Source organism: Rana temporaria, chromosome 4 (assembly GCF_905171775.1).
Source record: "Rana temporaria chromosome 4, aRanTem1.1, whole genome shotgun sequence".
NCBI lineage: Eukaryota > Metazoa > Chordata > Amphibia > Anura > Ranidae > Rana > Rana temporaria.
The window spans coordinates 97,520,943-97,544,479 of record NC_053492.1 but is presented as its reverse complement, the minus strand read 5'-3'; the positions used below and the strand labels follow the sequence as shown (position 1 = coordinate 97,544,479).

The 23,537-nt window shown below is 41.5% G+C and overlaps 1 protein-coding gene across 1 annotated transcript in view; it reads right to left on the bottom strand.

Annotated features, from left to right (window-relative positions):
• The window catches only part of MYT1L (myelin transcription factor 1 like), a 639,239-nt gene that overhangs the window by 416,141 nt on the left and 199,561 nt on the right, over positions 1–23,537 (bottom strand). The window contains 1 exon segment of the mRNA XM_040348666.1: positions 11,657–11,768. The gene's annotated coding sequence lies outside the window, so the exon portion shown is untranslated.

Here is a 23,537-nt window from a genome sequence, read left to right as displayed (position 1 = left end):
GTAAAAGTGGTCATATATGTATTTCATCTTTGTATTTATCTGTTTACCTGGAGTTCAGCTTTAATGTTTGCTATTGAATATTTACATTTTTATTACAGATGAACTCTCCAATTTTGATCCCTATACCGCGATGCTTTCCCCCAGCTTGTGGCGGCTCTTCATCGGATTATTGATAGCAGCGCAGCCATTAGCTCCCGCTGCTGTCAATCAAATCAATGACGTGGCGCACCGGGGGTGGGGCAGAGTGATACACTCGGCGGCTATGGCCACCAGCTGTATCACATAAGAGCGCACCCGCAAGCTAACCCTCTTGGGAGAAACGCTTCCCAGAGGGGGTTAGCTCTTGCGCGGAGGAGCCGAGACAGTCGCCGTGGGACCCCAGGAATGAGGATCGGGCCACTCTGTGTTTGTTTTAAAAAAAAAATCAAAAATAAACCTTTACAGCCCCTTTAAGAAATATGTGGAAAAAAGGGTTGGAAAAAAAGCAGTAACCCCTTCCCCAGATATAATTCTTGCCAACCTAGCCGCACCATATGTTGTCTTTCTAGAAAACTGCATCACCCAATGAGGAGAAGACGTTTCAAATTTCTGGCCAAATTTTCCCCCTCTGGGGCTTCCAATGTTGTACTATCACTGTAAGGTTTTCACATACTGACTTTTACTGTAGATACATACATACAGTGCTTGTCATGTCCCAATACCAGCAGACCTGGATTCTTGATTTCAAGAATTACATACCACAACTGTGCTATTTCTGACCTCCCAAAGGACATTAATGAGCATCTTCAGCAATCAGGTGCTTGTTTTTCCAAATTGTTGGTGGACCTCCCTTGAAGTCTCATTTCTTATTTTGTATGTACATTGTAGAAGTGTGAAGAAGGCAGATACCATGTGTGCAGATCTATGACCGTTGGGAAAGAGATACAGGGTTTAGAGCTCTCTTGTATTATATCTTCCTGTCTATGGAGTAGTGATGAGCCGAACTGCCCTGGGTTTGGTTTGAGTAAGGTTTGACAAACTTCAAAGAAGTTCAGATGCCAAACCCCACTAAAAGCTAAATCTATCAAATCAAAAATGGCCATTTGTTGGGCTAATAGGCAAATGGTTTTCAAAAATAGCTTATGGGGGGGGGGGGGCACTGCCCTGGGAAACATGTACCAGTATAATGCAATGTTGAGGGCATGTGGTCTGTTTTGGTCCAAAAGGTGGGAAAGGGTTGCATGCTCATCCTCTCCTTTCCTGGCCATTTTCAGATTACGGGTAGGGTATGGATTTTTAGTGGGACCTCGCACATTTCTTTTGTCTGTGATACATTTTTTGGGGGCGGGGCCTAACACAATTTTTCAAAATGTTTTTTTTAAATGTTTTTGTGTGTGGTCCCATTTAAAATTCATGGCAGACCTAAAGGGTCTTATATGATTTTTTTGTAATCCCCTTCCTTGGTGGAGAATTGCCAGCAGGAAGCAGGAAGTAGGAAGAAAAAAACACAAATGCATCCCAGTGTTTGTGGCTTTGGTTTGTATCGGAAAGGTATATTTAAATGACTATTATGACTTTTATGACTATATCAGTAAATGCCTCAGATTTCTTGCCTTAGTTTGTGAATAGTCCCTTATTTATTAAACTGATTTTTTTTCTAAGTATATCAGCACTGCTTTTAAAATCTCTACCTCTGTCTGCCCTTGACTATGTGGTAACCAGTGCTTACATTCCAGGCACACTTGGGAATCACTAAATCAGACTTAAGAAGATTAATTGAGTCCATAAAGCTGGCATATGCATGTAAATGAGTGGGCTGCTTTCTGTAGATTCCAAGTTCCAAGTGTTGGAGTATAGGTAAACATATAATATATTTGTATGAAAACACAGAATTACATTTCTGAGCACTGTGAATATTTATGAATATCGGCGTCTGCGAGTGTTACTGTTCTCAGGATAAGTTCGCCGTGACACACATTTAAAAAGGGTTTACCACTTAAAGCTGGACGTGTACTTCACAGTACCATAAAACCCTGCTGCAGGTGGCATTCCTCTCCGATGCTGAAACAAAATCCTCCCCACCTTTCCAAATGAGGAGCTACGTCCTCCAAGGTTCTGCAGTACAATTAGCAAATATGAATGTATTTACAGCAGGAATGCATCATCAGTTTGATCAGTACTATAAATTATCTGCCTCAGTGACACCCTGTCATACCCTGATTAATGTGTCACAGAGACATGTAAGGAACATGGGCGCAGACATCAATAAAAACCTCAGAACTTATACCAAGTCTGTGCTAAGGGGAGTGATGCAAAATTAAATGATATAAATAATTCCCAAATATATATATACGGTATATAAGGGGTCTTCAAAAAGTTTCCGTACTTTTATACTATTATATATACACACATATACACACACACTATATTACCAAAAGTATTGGGATGCATGCATTTACACGCACATGAACTTTAATAGCATCCCAGTCTTAGTCCGTACGGTTCAATATTGAGTTGGCCCACTTTTTACAGCTATAACAGCTTCAACTCTTCTGGGAAAGCTGTCCACAAGGTTTAGGAGTGTCTATGGAAATGTTTGACCATTCATCCAGAAACATATTTGTGAGGTTAGGCACGAATGTGGACGAGAAGGCCTGGCAAAGATTTTTTATCAGGTTGAGGTCAGAACTCTGTGATGGCCAGTCAAGTTCCTCCACCCCAAACTCGCTCATCCATGTCTTTATGGACCTTGCTTTGTGCTCTGGTATAAATCATTTGGAGGGGGGATTATGGTGTGGGGTTGGGCATGGTCCCTTATTTTCAGTGAAGGGAACTCTTAAGGCGTCAGCATACCAAGACATTTTGGACAATTTCATGCTCCCAACTTTGTGGGAACAGTTTGGGGATGGCCCCTTCCAGTTCCAACATGACTGCGCACCAGTGCACAAACAAGAATTTATGAATGACTTGTATAGCACTACACAGGCGAACTGAATCGCCTCCAGGTGATTTTTGCAGCCAGTGTCTTCCTGGCTGGTGTGGTCATTTACCCCGTAGGATCTCGACACGCTTGGGACACACAATTGTACACATATATATATACTGGGCCAATTTGGACCGGATCCAATTAACCTACCAGCATGTCTTTGGAGTGTGGGAGGAAACCGGAGTACCCCGGAGGAAACCCACGCAGAAACAAGGAGAACATACAAACTCCAGGCAGATGGTGTCTTGGTCTGGATTCGAACCAGCGACCCTTTTTGCTGCTATGTGAAAGTGCGAACCACTACACCACTGTTCTGCCATAAAGACATGGATGAGCAAGTTTGAGGTGGAGAAACTTGACTGGCCTGCACACAGTCCTGAGATCAAGCCGATAGAACATCTTTGGGATGAAGTAGAGCAGAGATTGCGAGCCAGGCCTTTTTGTCCACATCAGTGCCTAACCTCACAAATGAGCTTCTGGAAGAATAGTCAAACATTTCCATAGACACACTCCTAAACCTTGTATATACTGTATATATATATATATATATATATATATATATATATATATATACAAATGTATATGCTGTGTATTAACAATAAAAATCATTCTCCTGGACAGGTATATATAGTGTGGTTTATGAAAGGGCATAGGAAAGAAAATTAAATCGTCTAAAAGGGGTTAGAGGCAGCATCAAAAATCTTTTAGGGCTTGTTTACACAAGCATTGCCAACTGAAGAGTGATCGTGGCAATGAGGAGGCAATGTGTCACTTCCTTACTACCTGTGTTAACCCCTAAAAGCCCACACCACTGCAACTGCATGAGTTCCCATTCACCTGACATAAATTTAGCTGCACCTTAATGCACCGGGCACCGGGTCATAGCATAAGTATACCCCATATGGCTGCCTTTGCAGCTTAGGGGGTGGTTGTGGTATAAGAATGAGCCCATTTTTACAACCCCCATCTCAACCACCAACCATGTAAACTAAACCTTAATCTGGCCATACACTGGTAGATTTTTGTACAAACGTTTGTATCTCATCACATTATCCCATCTCGTCATTTCTTCTGATAAATGCACTTCGTACTTCATCCGTAGTAAGGCCAAAGCTTGGGAGCCAATTGCATTCCCGTCCCTGCTGAAAGCATAAATAATCCCCTTTACCACCAAAAATGTATATCTGGCTTGTGCAACTTTTTAAGACAACACTAACTATCTAAGAATCCTACCTCTGAGAACTAAAGTTTCCAGAGGAGGAGATAGAACACCTAATGCAAAAGAGTTGGACCATAAAGCGTAGCATAATGTGACCCCAAATGAAACTTGGAGCGAAATGCAAACTTATACATAAAGCATGTTAAACCTTTACTATAGCCATTCAGCTTCCCTTAATATTATTTATCACACTAAGGGCCAGATCCTCAAAAGGGATACGCCGGCGTATCTACTGATACACTGTCGTATCCCTGTTTCTATCTTTGGAACTGATCCACAGAATCAGTTTCCAAAAGATAGGCAGAAGATCCGACATGTGTAAGGGACTTACACTGCCGGATCTTAGGATGCAATACCGCATCCGCCGCTGGGGGCATTTTGTGTCGAAATGCCGCTTCGGGTATGCAAATTAGCACTTACGGAGATCCACGAAGCTTTTACGCTTCGTTTTTTCTCCGTAAGTATTAAGTTGCATGTGTAAAATTAGGGCTGCTTTTACAAAGTGTAAACTGTTTACACCTTGTAAAAGTAGACCCTTCTTACCCGCGACGCTGTTATTTTGTTTTTTATTATTATTTTTTTTCCCGCCGTATCTTTTTTTTTTCCCGACGAAATTTTTTTGACCCGGCGCGATTCACGAAGCTCGGCGTAACGTAATTTTGCGCTATGCACGTCGGGAAAATGACGTCACGAGCATGCGCAGTACGTCCGGCGCGGGAGCGCGCCTAATTTAAATGGGACTCGCCCCCATTTGAATAGGAACGCCTTGCGCCGGCGGAATTTTATGTTACACACCCGAAAATTTCTAGGTAAGTGCTTTGTGGATCGGGCACTTAGGTAGAAATTTTCCGGCAGTGTAACTTAAATGGGAAAAGATAAGTTACGGCGGCTGGCTGTGGATCTGGCCTTAAGTGCCTAATATGCAACTCCAATTCATCTGACTTGGGCCATTTGCTGTGGTCATGTCCCCATATCCAACTTGTATGGACTCAAACCACAAACTATTGGACCCAATTGATGGGACCCCATGATGCCCCCTTGCTGCTCCATCATTCCAATTCCAAACTATTTTTCATTCAGACAGGGCAACCTCCTTCCTAAATAGCTTTGAACTATTTTCACAACAACAAAAACAATAATCCAAATGAATAGCATTAAACCACATCTTTCCTCAGAAGCAGATCTACCACAAAAATTAAACAAACAAATGCTTCTTGACACTTAGGAAGCCTCAAACACAGGATGCCCTCACTTAAAGGTTCATCAATTCTTGGACCTTTTATTTGCTCTATACCTTGACACCCACTCAAATTATAGAAACAATTTCATTGTTTAAATACTCCCAAATGTATCTTACTGAGAAGTTGAAAGGTTCTCTGGGTTACCTAGAATTTTTCTGAAGCAAACACCACCCCTCTTATTTGACATGTCTTCTATCTTTATATCATTGAAAACTGATTGGAATTCACAGTCTTTTTTTTCTTCTATTAAAGTGGTATGAAACCCAAAAGCAAACATTTATTACATTGCAGCTTACCAATAGATGTAATGGCAGCATTACTTTTCTTTTTTTAGGATTTATGGGCCAAATCCACAAAGATCGTGCCTAACTTAATTTTTTCCATTTAAGTTACACTGCCTTAAAATTTCTACCTAAGTGCCCGATCCACAAAGCACTTACCTAGAAATTTTGGGCTGTGTAACTTAAATTCCGCCGTCACAAGGCGTTCCTATTCAAATGGGGGCGATTCCCATTTAAATTAGGCGCGCTCCCGTGCCGGCCGTACTGCGCATGCTTGTGACGTCATTTTCCCGACATGCATAGCGCGAAATTACGTTACGCCGAGCTTTGTGGATTGCGACGGGTCAATAAAGTTGCGTCGGAAAAAAAAAAAGATACAGCGGGAAAAAAAAAAATTAAAAATTAAAAAAAAATCGCGTCGCTGGACAGAAAGGTCTGCTTTTACATGGTGTACTAACTTTACACCATGTAAAAGCAGCCCTAATTTTGCGTATGCAAACTAAAGAAAGAAAGAAAAAACGAAGCTGAAAGCTTTGTGGATCTCCGTAAGTGCTAATTTGCATACCCGAGGCGGCATTTCGACACGAAATGCCCCCAGCGGCGGATGCGGTACTGCATCCTAAGATCCGGCAGTGTAAGTCCCTTACACATGCCGGTCCTTCTGCCTAACTATGGAAAACTGATTCTGTGTATCAGTCCCATAGTTAGGAACAGGGATACGACAGCGTTACAGCAATTACGCCGTCGTATCCCTTTTGTGGATTTGTCCTTTATTTTCACCAGGTGATCTGGGCAATAGGTCTGTTGTTTTTTAACCGAACAAGCAAATGTATCAGTTAGTGTTAAGACAAACCATTTACTATGGACAAGGATTTACTATGCTTACAAGGTTCAGCTTTTATATATTTATGTAAGACCTTTATCCTAGAAGGGAAAAAAATTGCTGCTGTAACTGCTTATAAAGTGTGAGCTGAAATTTTGGGTTTAATTCTAAAGCTAGTCGATCTAGCACTCCTCTCTCCTCAGACTGACAATGCTGCTGTCCAAAGGTGACCCTATTATCCTTCCTCCAGAGTGGGGACAACTTAATAGAGGAGGTGTGTTGTGCCTCGCACACACGATTAGAATTTCTGATGGAAAAATTCCATCGGAAATTCCGACCATGTGTATGCCCCATCGGAGTAATTCCATCGGAGTTTACATAGAGACCATGGGCCAGATTCCCGTAGATGAGCGGCGGCGTAACGTATCGTAGATACGTTACACCGCCGCAATTTTTCATCGCAAGTGCCTGATTCACCAAGCACTTGCGATGAAAACCTACGCCGGCGGCCTCCGGCGCAAGGTGGTCCAATTTAAATGGGCGTGTGCCATTTAAATTAGGCGCGCCCCTGCGCCGGACCTACCGCGCATGCTCCGTTTCCGAACTCCCGCCGTGCTTTGCGTGAAGTGACGTCATTTTTTCGAACCGCGACGTGCGTAGCGTAATTCCGTATTCCCGGACGGCTTACGCAAACAACGCTATTTTTTAAATTTCAACGCGGGAACGACGGCCATACTTTATACAGCAATACGATTGCTGTGTAAAGTTAAGGCACCAAAAAAAACTTTGCGACGGGAAACTAGACTAGCGACGATGTAGCGAACGCGAAAAACCGTCGGGAATCGCCGTAACTCCTAAATTGCATACCCGACGTAAATCCGACGTAAATCTACGCCGTTTACGTAAAGGCGTACGTCCATCATAAAGTTATTCCACCATATAGGAGGCGCCTCACAAGCAAACGTATGGACGTCGGAACAGCCGTCATATTTTACTTTGTTTACGTAAGTCGTACGTGAATGGGGCTGGGCGTAGGTTACGTTCACATCATAGGCATTGAGCCGTCGTATCTTAGGGAGTATATGCGACGTGATTCTGAGCATGCGCGTGCATGCGCCGTTCGTTCACCCCTTCATTTACATGGGGTCACGCTTCATTTTAATACATTACGCCCACTTCCTTCCTACTTTGAATTAGGCGGGCTTACGCCAGCCAATTTACGTTACACCGGCGCAAGTTTGGGAGCGAGTGCTTTGTGAATACTGTTCTTGCCTCACTGATTTACGTCGGCGTATTGCATATGAGATGCGCTACACCGGTCTAAAGATGCGCCGCTCTACGTGAATCCGGGCCATCATCTCCACATTTGATAATGCCATCAAAGACTTAACAAATGTAATTTGAAAACACTTCAAAATTAAGTTAGATTTTACCCTATGATTTTAGAACAATAGAATTTCCCAAACAACATTCACTGATAAAACTTTGTTCATTCGGAAAAAAAAAATCCATCCTGCTCCTTTTTTTTTTGGCCATTATGTTTGGAAATGGTCATTAATTTGACCCCATTAACTATTAGAAAATAGAATGATAATTCTCAAATCAATCTTTTCTAACAATATTTTACTTGTATATAGCCAACTGTAGAGGCTCTAACCCGTCCCCCTCCATGAGTTAAAGAGTTTACTAAAGTCACAAAAATTCTCGTACGACAGAATAAAAATTTGGAAGTAATGTTGTAGTGTATTTGTATTGCATTTTCGAACGACAACTGTATTGATTATACTGAAATCTGGCATTGCATGAAAAATGTTTTTGTGCATGTCCTATCGAATAATATCGGCTAAACTGTCCTGATCGGCTCTTGAAAGCTCTGTACTAACAATACAATTATCGTACGATCGCTACGAAATCTGTATTTTTCATATGATTTTCTGATTGTATGTACGGGGCTTAAGGTGGGCAATTTTGTTTATTTCCACCATGATTGCTCGATTCCCCCATCAACACAGTCTGTGTTGATAGGTAAATCCCTCCCCCAGTGCTATTGTGTTTTCCTGGCGGGGAACTTTCCCTGTAGGCAAAACACAGTTACATAGTTAGTCTGGTTGAAAAAAGACACAAGTCCATCAAGTTCAACCAATAAAAGGAAAAGGAAAAAATAAAAAATCATTTAATCCCATATACACAATCCTATACCCACAGTTGATCAAGAGGAAGGCAAAACAAACAAAACAACAGCAAAGCACGATTTAATTTGCTCCAGCAGGGGTAAAAGTTCCTTCCTGATCCCCTGAGAGGCAGTGATTAGTGTTGATGGATATAACCAGAGGTACTATTGATTAAGAAAAATCCTAAATAGATTTAATTTACTTTATTGGATAGATCCTCCCCATAGAGGGGCGTCCATTAACGGATTAAAACATGTGTTGATTTAAATTAAGTTTGAAAAAAGTCCTTTTCTTATATAGAGCATCCTGTTATGTCTAGCCAAGGTTTCCACATCCTGGCAAACTTTCTATAATTGCCCTGTCTAATGAGTGTCACTCTCTCGCTCCAGATCATTGTATTAATGGTCTCAACCCATGATTTAGCAGTGGGTGGAATCTGGGCCTGCCACCTCAACGCAATTAACTTCCTTGCCTGGAAAAGGCATCTCAGCACCACCTCAAGGGTCCCAGCAGGCACTCTATCCTCGTCAATACTGCCCAATAGGCATGTCTTTGACTCGGTTTCCAAATTAGTTTTAAAGGCTTTATTTATTGTATCTATCACCTCCTCCCAATATCTAAATAGTTTAGGGCATTTCCACATCATGTGGATAAGGTTGCCTGTCGCTCTGCACCTGGGGCATTCATCAGTTCTTCTCCACCCAAGATTAAACATTCTCCTGGGGGTGTAGTATACTCTGTGCAAGAGGAACAGGTGTGACACTTTCTGTGATGGAGAGATCGAAACCAGTACCCCCCTCCTTAGAATCGCATTCCACTGTTCCGTAGACATTTGCCCTAAATCTCTCTCCCATCCTGTCCTGCTCTTAATAGGGCCTGCCCTGCTTATTGTTCTAGCTCCTATTCTGGAATATAGTTCGGAGATCAGGCCTTTAGTTGTTTTTGAAGAAATTATTTTCAGAAGAGTAGGAGCCGAGGACCATACAATGGGCTGTGACCCAAACTGGGCTTGAATGCCATGCCGGATCTGGAGGTATCTATAAAATGTTTTATTTGCTATATTAAATTCCTGTCGCAGGTCTGCGAATGATTTCATATGTTCTCCCTCATATAATTGGCTTAAACGGTTTATCCCTTGTCTCTCCCATTCCTTACATCTCTCAATGTCTTTTAATTCCTTTAGATTTTTGTTACACCAAAGAGGGGCAAACGTTGTTATTCCCTCATAGCCCAGCAGTGTTTTTGTTATTTGCCATACTTTAAGGATGAGTTTTATGGTTGGACATTTATGAAAAAACGAACCAGCCTCAAGTGCCTCCAGTATTGTCCTATGTGGTGCCCCTATTAGCATCAATGTCCCAAGATTCCCATCTCCCTCCAATCCGCAGTTCGCAACATGTTGTAGCTGCGAAGCTAGGAAGTATGTTTTCGGGTGTGGAACTGCCATTCCACCCTCTTTAACTGGTAGCTGCATGGTCTGGAGACAAATCCGGGCTTGTCCCTTCTTCCAGATTAAGTCTCTAAAAATGGATTCTATCCTTTTAAACCATTTTGGGTCTATCCAAACTGGGGAGTTGTGGAGTATGTAAAGTAGCTGGGGCAGCCACAACATCTTTATTAGATTGCATCGCCCCGCTATAGAAAGTGGTAGTTTACACCAGATGTCTCTTTTGTGTTCCCATTTATCCAGAAGAGGGGCTAAGTTATTTGGAACAAAGCTATTGATGTCCCGCGTGATCCATATTCCAAGATATTTCATCTTTGTTTCTACTTTTAACTGAGGAATATCGTGGGGTATCTGGATGCCAGGGGAATCAATTGGCAGTAATGATGACTTTTCCCAGTTAATAACCAACCCGGAGCATAACCCGAACTCGCCCACCGTTTTAATCACGTTCTTTAATGATGCTCCGGTGTCTCCCAAGAAAAACAGGACATCATCCGCATACAATGCGATCTTATCCTCTATGGTTGGTCTGCGGAACCCCTGTATAACTTCTGATTCTCTGATCTTGATGGCCAATGGTTCCATCGCCAGCGCAAACAGAAGGGGGGAGAGGGGACAACCTTTAAAAACTGATCTAGGGTGCGGCGGGAGGGTGGAGGGGTGGGTGAGGGGTGGAGGGGTGGGGAGGGGAGACACTAGGGAAGTAAATTTGGAATTTAGTAGGCTTTTTTCTATTTAACGACAATGATTCAGGGGTAGGGGGAGGGTGTGGGGTGAAAAGGCCTGTTTGTTTGTGTATGTAATATGTTAAGTGTTTGCACGCTGGTGTATTAATTCATGTAATTTATACATTCAAACAACAATAAAATGTTGTAAGTAAAAAAAAAAAGAAAAATCCTAACCTAATAGATCAACTTGTGTACAACCAGGGTGCCCATACATAGCTCGAAATTCAGCCATTCTGGACAAATTTTGCTTCATATATGGCCAGCTTTAGGATTTAAAATTCCCTTGAGTTCTCTATACCCCACCCCCTAAGTCCATAATAGATGTGAACAAGCTTCATTTTCCTACACCGAGATTTAAACTGTACTAAAAGGCAAAAAACAAAACAATGGAATATTGACCTGGAGAAATTTCATGCTGGGAAATAGATCTTACCACTCGCTATCCCAAAATGACATTTGTGGTTTCAAGCAGTATATATGGAAGAGTCAGGTTTCTAGAAACATTATTAGTGACCTAAATGATATACTTCAAACTGTAATTGATGCATTTCACTGATTCCTAAAGAACTGTGTTTTCTTAAATATCAGATCAATTTACAAAATAGATGACAAGAGTGCTCATACTAGCTTTGTTTTTCATGGACACGTGATTAATCAGTATCATCAGCCACCCCCACATGGCATCACCAAAGCTTACATCCTATAATGGCACACATAAATGAAAAGCCAAGTGCACAGACACAATAAAACCAAGAACAGTACTGCGAGACTCTAAACATACCTGGTGTGTCCTGGCGGTATAATTGCTCTTTTCTTCCAGACCTCAAGCTTTGAGTTGTTAGGGGGAGGGGTGAATCAAAAGGTCCTCATCTTCTGCAATTCTCATTCATTTTCTAAAAATATTAATAATCATTAAATGTAACAGAAATACAACAGTATACCGTAAGAAAAAAAAAAGCTATTAATGCGACAAGGCCAGAATCAAAGACAGAAGGACATGTATTGTATTCGGGACTATATTTTAAATGTTACTCATTGCAATGATAACATTAATTGGCCCAGGCATACAGTAGAAGTGGTATTCATTTCTGTATCTCAAAAGTATACTTCCATATGTATATATTTTATACCTCATAGTGTAGAGCTCTAGGCAAAATAAATTTAGACCGTCATAAAAGGAATGGTATGGAAACAGAGATAGATAGATAGATATACAGATAGATAGATAGATAGATAGATAGATAGATAGATAGATAGATAGATAGATAGATAGATAGATAGATAGATAGATAGATAGACCAAATTTGGGTCACTGATCTTGCTTGAATTTTATGCCGCGTACACACAATCATTTTGCGGGATCTAAAAAACAAAGTTTTTCAGGCTCTAGAAAAAACAATGTTTTTTTAAACTTCATCATTAAAACGGCGTTGCCTACACATGATCGTTAAAAAAAATGCTCTAGCAAAGCGCGGTGACGTACAACACAACGGCACTATAAAGGGGAAGTTCCATGCGGATGGTGCCACCCTTGGGGCTGCTTTAACTGATTTTGTGTTAGTAAAAGACGGTTCGCGCTTTTCTGTCTGTTACAGCATGATGAATGTGCTTACTCCATTACAAACGGTAGTTTTACCAGAACGAGCGCTCCCATCTCATAACTTGCTTCTGAGCATGCGCAGATTTTTCACGTCGTTAAATCCCACACGCGACCATTTTTTACAACCTGAAAAACGAAAACTTTTAAAACGTCGTTAAAAAATAGAGCATGTTCGAAGAAAAATTTGCCCGTTTTCAGAAAAAAAGCTCTGAAGCCCACATACGAAATTTTTAAATGACATTTTTAAAAAACTTTGTTTTTTACAACCTGAAAAATTATTATGCGGCATTAGAGTTTGCAAACTTTGTGGTGGACTTCAATGTCTTTGGAGGACAAATTTATGAGTGCATTTCTGCCACATCAATGGGTATTTTTCTGTACTTGGAGGGTTTTCACGAACCTGTTCACACCTTTGCGATATGGTAACCCCAATGCACCTACTCAATGCACTTACATTGCAGCACCAACAATGCTGCATACATGATTTGGTCTTTTGCATTGCATTGGGTGGCCCATTCAAGCAAATGAGCTGCCCTAACTCAATGCCTGTCACCGCAGTGGACCTGGCTGGTGTGAACGGGCCCTAAAGGATCAAACATAGGAAAATGTGCACGTATTGTAGAGACATACTGCATATGTGACATACATTTTAGCAGTCTGAATATTCTGATCCAAGGGGAAGTTGAACAAACACATGAGTTTTTTCTAGTGGACTCTATATATCATTGCAACATTATACCCTGAATTGGCCAAATCTGTTGTGTACTTTGTATGCCTGGTAAATCTTATAAATCCCAATCTGGCCTTCATACATCTTACTAGTAAAAACTTCAACACTTTTGAAATAAATGTTTTAGTTCTGTCTATTGAGCATAGATCATTCACAGACAATTTTACACTTGCCTTGTAAAAAAATGAGCACTGAGGAATATAAAGGTAGTCTGATTAGCTGCTTCAATGATTCTTTCTCCCAAGGACCTTAAAATTTGAAGATGCTAATAAAATGCATCTATATCAATAGCATACGACATTAACAGAACGGCGTACCATTAATGGTTTCTTTAAGAAGAAAAGTTAAAATGAATAACTGTTTATACTAGAAAATCAAATCCATTGATTAAAGATTTAACAACAAATTTCAGCAGCATACAAAATATAGTTTATCTTATTTCAGGTCTAGCCCCTAAGAAAAACATAATGCTACCGTAGCGCCCTCCCCTAGGCTGGTTAAATGTTTTTTTTTGGCTCTGCTATACCTAGTTGAGCAGCAACTATTTTTCAGGTCTTGTCATATCTCCCTGAGCCCGGTGGTTAATTGCACCTGCCTGCTTCCAAAAATGAAGCTTCCCGAACTCCAGTAGGATGGTAAACCACTCTCTCTCATACCCATGGGAGGCAGGCTGTATGTTACAGAAGAACTGTTGCTGCTAGGCCTCAGAGTGTGCTTGGCTGAGGGACTTGGAGGAACTTGGAGTTAAAGAAACTTAATGGATAGCACTGCCCGTGAAAGCTCGGCTGTAGTAGGGAACCCTTGCACTAAAGAGAAATTGGTTGGGTGCAGTCTTTGGACACTGTGAGTAGGACTGTTTGCCTAGTACTCCAGGTGTGCCAGTAGACACCAGAGGTTGTTACAAGGACTGTGAACGCTGATACAGAGTCTCAAACTAGCTTATTGTCTCCTCTACATCATGTATTTCTGAAAGAGGCATTAAACCCAATGCCAAAAGGGCATTTTTTTTCTTGAGCTTTTTTTTCTATGTTTTCATATGGTCATCTGGCTAGTAACACAACTCTTGCATTAGCCTGCCCCCACTCTGGATGAAAACTAACTGTCACTTTCCTTCTCTTCTGGGGTCCCCACCCATGCTCTTGGCAGCTTGCTACGGGGGCACTCGTGCAGGCTTAGTCCTGAGTTGGGCTGTGTGCGTTGACACACACACAGCACGACACAGGCTCATCCAACTCGGGCCCACCCCCCCATTTTCTGCTCACAGAATTTGATTTACAACAGCAGGAGCCAATGAATGCCACTGCTGCCTCTGAAGCCTGTGAGGAAAGAGAGAAAGAGTAGTGCTGGTTTTCTCAAACACAGCACTGGATTGAGATCTGGCTCAGGTGGGTATTTGGAGGGCTGGGGGGAGATGATCATTGATGGTTTATATCTTCATGCAGAAAATTCAGGCAAAAGAGCTCCCATATTTTTATGTAATTCATCTGTACATTTATTTCCTTTCCTGGAATTAGTATTTAAAGAGAGGTGGTACTGTAACCACTAAGATTCAGGGTTTCACCAATGACACTTGCCTAATTCTAAAGGAAATAACCCTATATTTCCTTTGATGTGGTTAGAACTGTGACACTGTGTCTTTCCCCTACTATTTCATGATCTGTCTTTGTCATCTCCACCTGGGCAAGGTCATTTTAAGTACATTACATCCTTCCAAGCCAAAGGTTATTTATGTGTATGACATTAATGAGGTTATTATTGCTGCATCCTTTTGGCCAAGTAATCCCTAGGTAATCCGAAGTATCACCAGCTGCATATATTAGATGTATTCAGAACCTTATCTATCTATGTCAAAGGCTCAAAAGAATATAGTAGGTTAATGTTATTTGTCCTTTACGTGGGTCAAAGCAAAGGCAATCGGGTTACCATGATATTACAGGAAAGATGGATAGGGTGAATGATGATTAAGACCTCCCGCTGGGAAATATGTGGGAACATAAACAAACAATATACAGTAGGTTTCTGCAATATAAAACTGTGACCGAAATATATCATACTGAAATATAGAAAAATGAGCAGGTGTATTTACTGTATCTCATTGTCACCTCAAAATTGGCGCACACTTAGCACCTGTGTCAATGGGCTTTTGTTTGCTTAATTTCCATACAAGTCTATGTAGATGCAAAACCAAGTTAAAGCAGGACAAATGCAAGTCAGAAGGAGGCTAACTGCAGGTCAAAGGCTTCTGTCAATGAATTCTAAATGATCTCATAAGCTTCTCAATCTACACAAGCCCAAAGCCCATCCACACCGATTGAACTCTGGTCTGAGCAAAAACATTTTAGTACTCTCTAATGTGAGACCTAGTTGGATCTCTAAAAACCACATAAAATAAGAAGTACGTCCTTTAACGCTTAACTCTGGGCACAAAAAAAAGTACCTAAATATATTTCTCATGGTTTAAACAAACTCTGTGCATGTGCAGGGAACTGAGCACAGGAGCTTAACAAGATGTGCAAGCGCAAGAACATGCATGCACATTAACATGTACATGGCAAGGCGCACATGTTTACGCACAGGCTTGCCCACAGGCCCTGTGTTCAGTAGCTGATTTAAACTGAGGTCTGTCTAGCCTCATTGATGGATTGCCTTTAGCTCTGAACCCTGAGTTGTCTGTTCCTAAAAACCCGCTGATCTTGCTAATGACATGGCTATATCTGACACTTCTCTTAGGATTTGCCTTGCCGGTTATGTCTGCTGCTCATCTTTCTTATTGATCCTGGTCTAAACTTTGGACCTTGACTCTGCCTCCTAACTGTTCCGACTTCTGCCTATCCCCAATCTTGAACCTGAATGTGATCCTGTACCCATTTGCCTGGTTGCTACTGAACACAGCTTTTGACCTGACTTTGTACTGCCACTGGGTGGATCCCTCTGTTTCTAAGCTCAAGTTCATGGCTGCAGCTTCCTGGCACCAGTGCCCTTCCTCTGCTCTAGCAGTCCCTATCTCCACTGACAGGGATGTTTGGATGGGAATTGTGCAAGAGGCCACCCTTGTCAACTTGGGTTCTACAGTCAGGTATGTGACAAGAATTCTCACACACTAACTGCTTACCAACACACTAGTGACAGTCCCTGTGATGCTGTCATACCTACTCTTAGCCCATACATGACATGCCCACTTGCTGCTGTACAGGAGTCCTGTCTTGTGCTGCCAAGCGAAACTGTACTGCAGTGCAGCTGAGGACCACAAGGAGGAAAGCAGAGAGACTGGCCTGTCAGACTCTTATGAGCAGAGATGCAAAGAGAGAAGAGAGAGAGAAAGACTAGTTTCATGGAACTGCTGAGGCAGAGCTATAAAGGGTAGATCCACAAAGAACAATGACCAGAACTGCATAGCAGTATCCAGGGCTTCCAAGGGTGAGACTGCTGACTTTTTCCCTGGCTTGTTAATAAAGCCCACTTTAGTCTACAGGTATGTTGGGGATTATAGAAGGACCCATCTGTCCAGTGGTTACTCTGGGGGTAGCGCCGAGCTCTGCTACTAAAATGAAAAAATTGTGTCTTATATGATCACTCACAAACTGGTACACAGTAAGTACTATCCTGTGATCTACAAGACCCAGCATTCAATGCACCCGAGAAAACCTAGCCACCTAATTTTATGTATTTTTTTTTTATAAGTGTTGGCCAACGTGTATTCTGCTGGTTCATAAAACCTTCCAGCGCTCAAGTGGTTAATATTACTTCCATGCAAAACAAAATATTAGGGGGGGGGTCTTTGCAGGCCCTAACATGCATCAAACTCACCCTCAATGGTTTGCCATAGGCTCCACTGTGAAAACTGTAAACATAAACAAATTCCTAATTTGTATCCTGCATATGGAAAATGTATGCATGCTGAATCTGACGTATGAGTGCTAGGTGCAACAATCTGAGAACTTGTCTGGTGTCAAAGACCTAGTAGTGCACTGAAGTATGATAAACCTGGCACTAAAGATAAAAACACGGGTAGACATCTCACTCCTGATGACAAGTTTAGCTCGAACATAATCAATAATTCAATGAGTTAGTTCTTTTCAGATGTCAATTTACATTTAATGAGCAAAAGATGCATCTTACATTAAGCTTGGGTTGGGAAATATGTTTTTAATATTGTAAAAAATATGTTTGTAACCCATACCTGGTTTAGCTTATAGAGAAAACATGTTATTGCGAGAAAAACATTTTTTGTTTTGTTTTGGACATAATACCGTGTTTCCCCGAAAATAAGACACCGTCTTATATTTATTTTTCCTCCAGAAATCACACTATGGCTTATTTTCGGGGGACGTCTTATTTTTTTTACCGGCAAGTATGGTACAACAGTATGGAGCCGACCTTACCGTATTAATGGGGCTGCCGACACCTCTCCAGTCACTTAGAGATACCGTGGAGCAGATGAGAAGGGCTGCACAACTTCTTTACAGCTCCTGAGCTCCGCACCAGTACAGTACGCCTATCACGTCTTGTTTTCCCGCCCGCACCGCTACGCATACGACACGCCATCGCTACGTCTTATTTTCGGGGATTCGACACGCCATCGCTACGTCTTATTTTCGGGGGGATGTCTTATATTTCGATCTTGCGTCGAAATCCCGCTACGGCTTATTTTCGGAGTACGTCTTATTTTCGGGGAAACACGGTAGAGATTGATTACAACACATGATGGTTTTACCCTCTCTATTTTTCCTGTTTAAGTATAAGAAAATCCCACATTTGAGGTTGTCCTCAGAACAGTATTAGCAGGGACATTTTCTAAGGGGAACCTGGTGACTTGAGGGGGGCCCAAAGTATTTCCTTAAATTGCAAGGATTTCCTCTCCCTTCCTGTTCTGGCAATGGGACAGGAAGTGGAAGTAAATCCACCCAATGGAAACCAGAAGGCAACAAAAAATAACCTGACAGGGGTTATAACCCACCCTTACTCTATCTAAAGCAGTGTTTTTCAATGAATTTTCAGACAAGACACCCTTTAGAATTGCACACAATCCCAAGGCACGCCAGTCTGAGGGCTCATTCCCACCAGGAGGTTTATCCGAGCGCACATGCTTTTTTGCAAGTTCTCACACCCAACGCTTTTTTTTATTTTTTTTTATTATACTTCCTTTTTTATTATAAAACAAAATAATACAACACATCATACGAATACAATAATACAACATAACAATAACAGTCCTACCTATTGTTAGACATTCCCTGTTAACTTATGGTTAAAATCAAGCATATATCTCTTTCATACATATCTCTCCCCCCCCCCCCCCCGATATCCTGGGAAGAGCATCCAGGGGAAAACAAGACAAGAAAAATAATAATAAAAAAAGAAGAAAACAAGTCAGAGGTTTTCTCTCCCCCCGACCCCTCTCTATGGTTCTGTAGTTCTTCAGATAATCATACACATATCCCTTTAAAGGGTCACTAAAGGAAATTTTTTTTTTGCTGAAATGACTGTTTACAGGGCATAGAGACATAATAGTTAACTGATTCCTTTTAAAAATGATTAAAAACAGATAAAAAACAATCATATAATGTGCCTGCAGTGTAGTTTTGTTTTTGCTGCTGTTTGCTGGTTCTCTGATGTACAGAGAGCCACTAGAGGGCAGTCAGCCAATAGAGAGCAGTGATACTTTGTCTAAAACTCCTCAGCACCAATCCAGTTTTGTTTTACTCACACCTCCTTGATTAGTGACCACCGTGAGAAATCTCCCAGTACTGTGGTCATCAGGAAACAGGCAACCAGGAAGTGTCCAGAACAGAGAGGATTTACAGCAACATGAAAGCAAAAACGAACAAAGAGCACATGAAACCAGGACTGCAGCAAGGTAAAGGAAGCTATTTAGCTAAAAAAAAAATTCCTTTAGTGACCCTTTAAGATTCCCAAGCATCTTCTAAGACATTCAGACATCCAAATAGGACTTCCAGGTGGTCCACGTTCTTAGATATCTTTCCTTTTCATGTTGTGCTGTCAGTACTAACTCTTCCAATTTACTAATTTCCTTAACTTTACATATCCACATCTCCACTGTTGGTGGGAGTGGTGACTTCCACTTCTTCGTTATACAGGCCTTTGCCGCGTCTAGGAGGTGGCTTATGATTGTCTCCCTGTAGGCTTTTTCTGATATTTGATTTACGTGTAAAAGGTTAATTTCATGTTCTGAGCAGAACTGAAGAACTATTTTGATCTCTAACCAAAAGCTCCTTAACATAGGGCAATCCCAAAATATGTGGAGCATTGTTCCTTTGCTTCCCTGGCACTTCCAGCATTAGAAAATGCACAAGGGTGCCACCATGATTTTTTTAATTGTGCAGCACTGAAACACATGGTACTATGGTACCATGTGTTTTAGCAAGTACAAATGTGTGTGCATTTGCTAGATGCATGGAAATGTTATTAGGAATTAATGGCACCCACACACGTCTGTAAAAGGCACCACATTTTTGTGCGGTATGGGAAAACATGCAATTTTACATCTGTTACCATACTGCACCTGGTGTGAACAAGCCCTAAAATGTACTCTGTGAGGCAGAGCTCAGTGGTCTGTAGGTTGTAAACTCCCCTCCTCCCCATTCTCTCTTCCTAGCAGAAACCCTCCAAAATCCTCTGCCCTAGGACAACCCCCCCCAATCCCCTCTCATAGCATAACGTCCCCAAATCCCCCTTCCTGACACAACACTCCCCACCTCAAAACACCCTTCCAGCACAACCCCCCCAAATCCCCCCTCCTGACAGAAACCCCCCAGATCCCCCCACCTAGCATAACCCCCACCAAAATCACTCTCCCAGAACAACCCTCCAAAATCCGACCCCCCTAGCACAAATGTTGTCCCTACAAGAATGACAGCAGCAGAGAGGTGGGGAGAGCCAGGAGGAGGTGTGGGTTGTGCTCTCTATAACCCCCCCCCCAAGTCCTTTTCTGTCTGTACATTTGGATCTGAGTGAACCTGTTAGCTCCTGTACTGCAGGAGGGAGTAACACTGTTAACTCCTGTGTACAGAGGAGGCAGAGAGCTCAGCTCACAGCTCAGTCTGCACCTCCCCCACTCTCTGCTGCTCCTTGTACTATTGCCAGCAAGTCCTTAGCAACTGATGACATCAGTGGTTGGTAGGATGTGGTCGGGTGGCCAGCTCAGCAGTTTTTAGATTTGCCAGCAAGAATACAAAGATGAGTGGGGAGGCTGAGCTCTCTGTCTCCTCTGTGCACAGGAGTTAACAGTAATCTTTAACTTCCTGTAGCACAGAAAATAAAATAAATATTCAGATCAGGCTGTTGTCACGGCACCCCTGAGGACACCTCTTGGCACCTCAGGGTGGTGCAGCACCCTGGTTGAGAAACACTGATCTAAAGTGAAGAAAAAGTTGTGCCTATAGTTTCACTTTAAGGTAGCAAGATAAATGCAAGGCATGGAAATCCTTACCACTCAGTCATTTATGGGCAACTTGATACGCAGGTAACAAAAAGCTAGGAAACATGGAATTGCAATGAAATATGAGTGCCAAGATGGAGATTTACTATAAATACAGTAAATGCCCAGTTCAGAATTGTATAACTATTATGAGTAAGCATTCAGAAATGTAACTAACTATGGTACATTAAAATTAACTTGTCATGACATTAAAATAAAGGTTCTATGATAGATTGCTGGTCTCTTTTGGAAGTTGCTTGGCCATCGTGCTTATCTTCCAGCTTCACTATTTAGTTCCTGGCCTTAGAATCGGTACAATCAGTTGGAACTCAGTGGGTCATTATTAATGAATCTGAATGATAAGAATGATCAGTTCTAGATTTTCCCATCAGACATTTGTAGAGACTTGCAGAGGTTTCATTTTAGCACTGTAGGCTTCAAGACTCTAATGCCGCATACACACGATCAGTCCATCCGATGAGAACGGACAGACGGACCGTTGTCATAGGTTAACTGATGAAGCTGACTGATGGTCCGTCGCGCCTACACACCATTGGTTAAAAAAACGATCATGTCAGAACGCGGTGACGTAAAACACAACAACGTGCTGAAAAAAAACGAAGTTCAATGCTTCCAAGCATGCGTCGACTTGATTTTGAGCATGCGTGGATTTTTAACCGATGGTTGTGCGTACTAACGATCGGTTTTGACCTATCGGTTAGCAATCCATCGGTTAAATTTTAAAGCAAGTTGCCATTTTTTTAACCGAAGGTTAAATAACCTATGGGGCCTACACACGATCGGTTTGGACCGATAAAAACGGTCCATCAGACCGATATCCTCTGGTTAACCGATCGTGTGTACGAGGCCTTAGGATCATTACAGACCCCTTACTTACATCCCTGAGTTATGCATAGACATATGTAACGTTCTATCCTCAGATCTTCACTTATGTAAACATTTCATATAAAAAGCATATTATTAAAAAGCATTCAATAAAACTATATTATGTACAAGCAGGGTATTCATTTTTATCACTGTGCTTGCCACATACCCCTTTGCCCTTACCCTGTGCCCTTGCAGTGCCCTTGTAGTGCAGAGTGCAATTGCCATTCATAAATAACCCCAATTGTGTTAAAGTGACTAGTACGGCAACTGTATATGATATATATTACAAAACTGAAATCATGGTAAGTCCACCCAAGACTATTTATCATTTAAATATGAGCTGTTACTTGCTTCATCACCTATATGCTTGCTATAAGTCCATTTGGTTCTATGATAGAACTACTGTATGCATGCTTTGTTGAGTTGCGGTGTCACCTGTCTATGCTAGTATTAATAAATTACTGTAATAAGTTGACCGGTAGCAGAACTAGACAGCAGATATCAGTTGTAACAAAATAAAATTACTGAAGCTTGCAGTTAAGTTGGAGAAAGAGTAGCGGGTCCAATACGGTAAAATCCATGAATGACTGCAGGAAATAGGCAATACTTTTCCAAAATGATCGATCATTTCAGAAAATTAATTAAGATGTATATAAACATTGAATAAAATGGGGAAGTTAGGGTTGAATGGTATAAGCTGTCACCACAGCAAGGTAGGGAACATTCTCCTATTGGAATATGTATCCTTATGACTACTCTCTAATGCCCCGTACACACGATCGGAATTTCCGATGGAAAAAGTCAGACGGACTTTTTCCATCGTAAATTCCAACCGTGTGTATGCCCCATCGGATTATTTCCAATGTAAATTCCGAGGAATTCCGTCAGAGTTTAGATAGAGAACATGTTCTCTTTTACTCTTTTATCGAATTCTGTCGGATTTCTGATTTGATTTTGGTCGGACAAAGGTCCGACCGTGTTTACGGGGATTTAGATGGAAATTCCTTTCACTTTATATTGATTTCCTCTAGTTTCCTTTTGTGTTTCCAGGATAGAAAGGAACATCTTCCCAGCAGTACATAGGCTTCAAAAAATAACCAGATTGGGGTTTTATTCTTCCACTACTCTAGAACTATAAAACAGGGTTTGGCCTTACATACACATTTAGGCAATTTAGCTTTGAGAAATAAATGGTCAGAACACTACCCTGATAGCATTATTTGCTTTTTTCATCTTGTGGAGAACCTCATTACTGGCTCTATCAGTCTTTGAATGCCTGTCAGAAGACTAGCTTGTTTTTAAGGATCCATGGAGTCTACTTGCCAGATACCACTGACCACAAGAAGAGTAACTGGCAGGTTATGCATGTAACCAAGGACAGATTTTGAGGTAAGCCATTTCCTTGCAGTTCTTTATTACAGGTATGTACAGTATATAGCGCCGTCAATTAATGCAGCTCTTTGCATACTGTACATTTACATAATTCCTTGCCCTCAAGGAGCTTGAAATGGAAGGTCTCTATCTGACATACATACTCATACTAGAGCCAATTTATATAGGAATCACTTAACCTACCAGCATGTATTTTGAGTGCTGGAGGAAACCCATGCAAGCATAGGAGGAACATGCAAATTCCATGTGGGTAGTGTCCCGGAAGGCAGAAGTGCTAACCACAAAGCCACTTTGCTGAAGTGGAATTGTACTTTCACTATAATCACACAATTAGCCACAGACCACAGCACTTCCAGCATCCTTCCAGATGTGCATCACCCTGTGCAAGTTAACTCACCAAAGATATAACCTAAAGAAGCAAAGCAAAGGGCATTTCAGAGAAAACTTTCAATTTGACAGCAAACTCCACATGGAGTTTTCTAAAAGGCAGTCAACTATGTTTGGAAGTGGGGATGAGGATAATGTAAAATCTTAAGCTGAATAAGTAAGTGGAGGATTAAAGGAGGAACATTTCAAAATAAAGAACATGAGTGCAAATAAAGAATTATAAAACA